General features: G+C 40.4%; 1 pseudogene; it reads right to left on the bottom strand.

The window, feature by feature from the left end:
- Positions 1–2,303: 2,303 nt before the first annotated feature.
- On the bottom strand, positions 2,304–4,074 carry LOC114697704 (annotated as a pseudogene).
- Between the last annotated feature and the right edge of the window lie 238 nt (positions 4,075–4,312).

Raw genomic sequence — 4,312 nt, 5'->3', positions numbered from 1 at the left:
CAAGGTATAGTTAAGGTGAAGGGTTTTATTGTAGACATGAGGGAAAGAATAGCCAGTGGCATTGGGAAGAGTTCAGAGCAGAGAAAAAAAGTAGTAGACTGAACATGGCCAGCAGAATAGACCTAGCTGTAGAGAAAGGGAGAGAAGGAGGTGGAAAGCAAGAGATGAAAATAAAGAGAATGTTGGCAATGGAGAGGACAAAAAGAGAGAGAAAGCATAGCTGAAATAGCAGGGTTATAAGGAGAAATGAGTAGCTGGGGAAGGGAAGCCTATGAGTTAGGAACATTTAGGGTACAGGGTGAGAAGAGCTGGGATGCCACCACCAACTCTGAAATATGAAACAGATACACGTGATACTGAGAGGACCTCAAGCCCAGCATTCACTTTGGTATGCTAATAGGCACCACAAATAGCCATTTGTCCCTTCTGCCAGTGATAAGGGAAACAGCTCCTATGGTAGAAGGGAACCAGCTTCACAAGTTCCTGAGGAATGCTGGCTTTTGTCTAACCATCAGAATTTGGGGAAATGGAGTTTCCTTTGGACCTGACAGTCATGGTGTCTCCTCACAGGAATAGAACAGTAACTAAGTTAGAGACATAAGACATTAAAAAAAAAAAATACTGATGTGAAGAAGATCAGAGATCTATTCAATGTCACACAAAAAGTCATGCTTAGAGTTAGAATACAGTCCTGGGATTACAAAAACTAGTATATTTAAGATTAGCTCACATCATTCATCATGGCAGGGTCATGTGTATTTTGTCTCAGTCTTTCCAATTACTTAGCCTGAAGTTTCTGTCCACATGGATTGGACATCTGGTATTTTTGCCTCTCAACAGGCCCCCTTTGCTTTCTTTGGTAATAGTAATACAATATTTCTGAGACATCCTGGCTCTTCCCTCAACCAACACACAAATGCCTGCCTGCCATCACAATGTGATTTCAGCAGGCATATCAAAGCTAATACCAGTAAGACAGAACTATACATTTCTCCTCCATTCTTTTTTCCTAATGTTTTCCATGGTGGTACTCAATACCCACTGCCTAAGTTAAAACAGTATAAAATTATTTTTTGTGTAGACCTCACATACTCAGTCTTTCAACAGGTTTAGTGCCTTGCTTTAAACTCATTTTGAACCTCAGCATCTTGCTCATCTTTATCTCTGTATCCCATTCAAGCCAACTTCCTGTCTCAAGTTGTCTTAATTGCTGATCTATTGCTATAAAGAGACACCATGACCATGTGGGGGGGCAGATGCTGCAGCAGTAGTTGAGAGCTACATTCTTTTTTTCTGAACAACTTTAAACTTTATTAAATAAAAATTACATAAACACAATTATAAGATAATGAACAGAAAAGTTGAATGCAATGTATCACATGTAAAATGGATTATTGTATAATTAGCAATATCAACCCTAAATTCCCACTTCCACAGTGGGAATGGGATACAGCAATATTAATATAATGAATTAAGTAAAAAACATAGCTTTAAATTGAATAAAACTTTTCAAATAATTCAATATAGCCCTAGCAAAGCTGAGGTTTGGATTCAATGAGACCTGGGATAAAAATGGATATTTACTATTATAGTTACTTCTAATCAACATCCCAAAACTAAGGCAAGTCTCCTTAATTCTGGAAAAGAATACGTCTTTAAATAACCATGATGTTTTCCTTAACAGTCCTGGAAAGGCAGTCAAGTAGCTTGGCCACAATTCTACATCCTATGCAAGTCCAGTAGAGTGGTCAGAAAAACAGCACTCTGTGCAATTTATTGTCTTGTCTTGTACTATTTTCAAGCTTTAAAAAATACATTAAAAACCCACCCTCAGCTTCAATTTAACAGATACAACTCCAGCATTAGAGATGCTAGTCATACTTCCTGCCTCTTCTTGCTGATGTCCCTCCTGATCTTCAGCAGGGAATGACACTGTGATGGGCATTCCTTCCAGGAATAAACAGTTCACACAAGGAATAGAGTTGGTAATTAGAGAATATTGGAAATGACAACTGCCAAGGTTTGCAAATGAGTTAGTGAAAACAAACAATCATTGGTGGAGGAAAAAGACAAAAAAATCATAAACTAAATCCAACATTAAAACAATTCATAAACTAAATCCATCATTAAAGCAGTGTTTTTTGAACATGTGTTCTTGTGTGGGTTGAATAGCAGTTTCTAAGCTTGCAGTAGTTACATGTAACCTATAGGTGGCATTGGGCAAGACTCAACAGGTTAGGACTACATTGAAGAGAGTGGGCTTTATCCATGTCAGGCAGTTCCAGTATCTGTTTTAAATCGTTTCAACCCATCTTGCTTGAGGTAGATAGAAACATTGATGGAAAAGTGCAGGGGTGCCATAGCAACCAGGTGGGTGTTCTTACGATGTGACGATGCAGCATTTCCCACACCATCCTCTTCCTACAGATGGGCATGTGCTGCTGAGAAAAGGTAACTGCTTGGTCTCTAGAAATGTAATCTGCATATTTACAAGTAAAAATTCTACAGCCACTCCCGTTCAGTTGTTGAGGAATCTTTGATGTCATATTGTATCGCTTCCACTCCAAAGGGTCCAGCTCTCATTTTGTAAATATTCGAAGATGGTCTCAAAAATACTTTGCCCTGTCTGTCCCATTGAATCAAGGTATATGATACTCTGTTTTCTTAGGTTGATTACTATCATACTCCAATGTACTCCTTCTGATGAATAGGTACGAGAATAATTTCTTTTTCAAACAGTTTTATTCCTCGAGTTCATCGTTTAACAGAACTGTAGCCACCATGCTTTAGTTTGGGGTAAAAGAAAGTGCTGAACATGTGAAGAGCCAGGTAGTCTTTATTTTTGTTCCTCTCAACTAGAAGATTCATGTAAAAATTGATGACCTCATCATTGAGCTATTCACCATTCTTTAGTGTCTGGATATCTACTCAAATAATTTGCAATTTGAATGCACTAGTTAAGATTTCCTCCTAGGGTCCTGGACCTAGTGCATTTTTTATTTCCTTTTCCATGTCCTCTGTAACATCAAGGACTTCGTGCATTCCTCTGCCCTTTTCTTGTTCTGCAACAGGCTTTTTCTCTGCTGTAACTACTGGCATTTTGTTGGGGAGTGACCTACTGCTGCCACTATGCAGGAAGACTTGAGCCTCTGTTCCTAGCAAGTCAGGTTCCACATGGTGTCCCTTTCTTCCTTCAAAGTTTACTACATCTTTCTTCTGTGTATCAGAAGAGTTCTCTGTACACGTCTTCACTCTTTTGTCTGGTGAGAGACATTCTCTTGCAGCAACCACAGTAGATTGTTTAGTATCACACTCAGTTGTTCTGGATCCATGACTGTACCCTTCCACACAACCTTTGATCTGCAAGGTATCCACATGGGTTATTCGAGCCTTGTGTGGGTCAGATTTCATAGGATCACTGGGTGGAAGGTGCTGCAGTAACCTTTGGTGGTTTTGCCTTTGGTGATTTTTGGCATATTCCTCCATGACACAAAAGGACCACTTGCGACCCTTGCTGCCATCCCCAGACTTTCTCCCAGTTACAGCCTGATCCTATGGACCTTTGGCAACTCTAGGGGCTTTAGTTGTCTTATACTTTCTCACTGGGGTTCCCATAGCTGTTGACTTTGAAGCTGTAAGTCTTGCTGTTACTGAGGTATTCTCTTCCGAGTTTTGCTGGGCGCTTCAAACTCCAAATCCGTTCTACCCTCATCCTGGCATTTCAGTTTTTTACCTTGTCCCAAAGCTTCAGACTCATTATCTGTCCCATCTTCATCCTGGTATTTCCACTTTCGACCTTGTCCAGAAGCATTAGGCTTCATCTCCATCCCACACTGTTTAGGTTGCCACATGGACTCACTTCTGGATTTGCCTTTGCTGGGTGCCAGCTCCCCTGTATGGTATAGCCTTCCTATTTCCAAATGAATGCAACCATCAGCCTGACTCTGTCTGGGTATTCTTAAGCTGTTGTCACCCTGATATCCAAAGAATTACTTATTCCAATAACGTTATAATCCACAAGTTGGTTCAGGGTTGGAAACCTATCAGGCCACAGGATGAAGAGCTCAGAACAGCTTTTCTTTATAAATGTAGTTGACTTTGGACATGAGGGTCAGTCAGAGTATGAAGCCAATTGAGCTGGCAACAGGAACTGATGGGTGAATAATCTAATATTGACAGGTCACCAGGGTCCACTGTGGGAAACCCCGTCGAGTTCTAGGATTACTTCCTCAGAAGAGTCCCACAAGGGCTCAGTAACTGGCTAAAGACTCAGAACTTCAAATTCAGATAGATTGTCCTAGTTACCATAAGA

This window comes from Peromyscus leucopus, chromosome 20 (genome assembly GCF_004664715.2).
Source record: "Peromyscus leucopus breed LL Stock chromosome 20, UCI_PerLeu_2.1, whole genome shotgun sequence".
Lineage (NCBI taxonomy): Eukaryota > Metazoa > Chordata > Mammalia > Rodentia > Cricetidae > Peromyscus > Peromyscus leucopus.
Note: the sequence above shows the minus strand (reverse complement) of the source record. Positions and strands in the feature narration are given on the sequence as shown.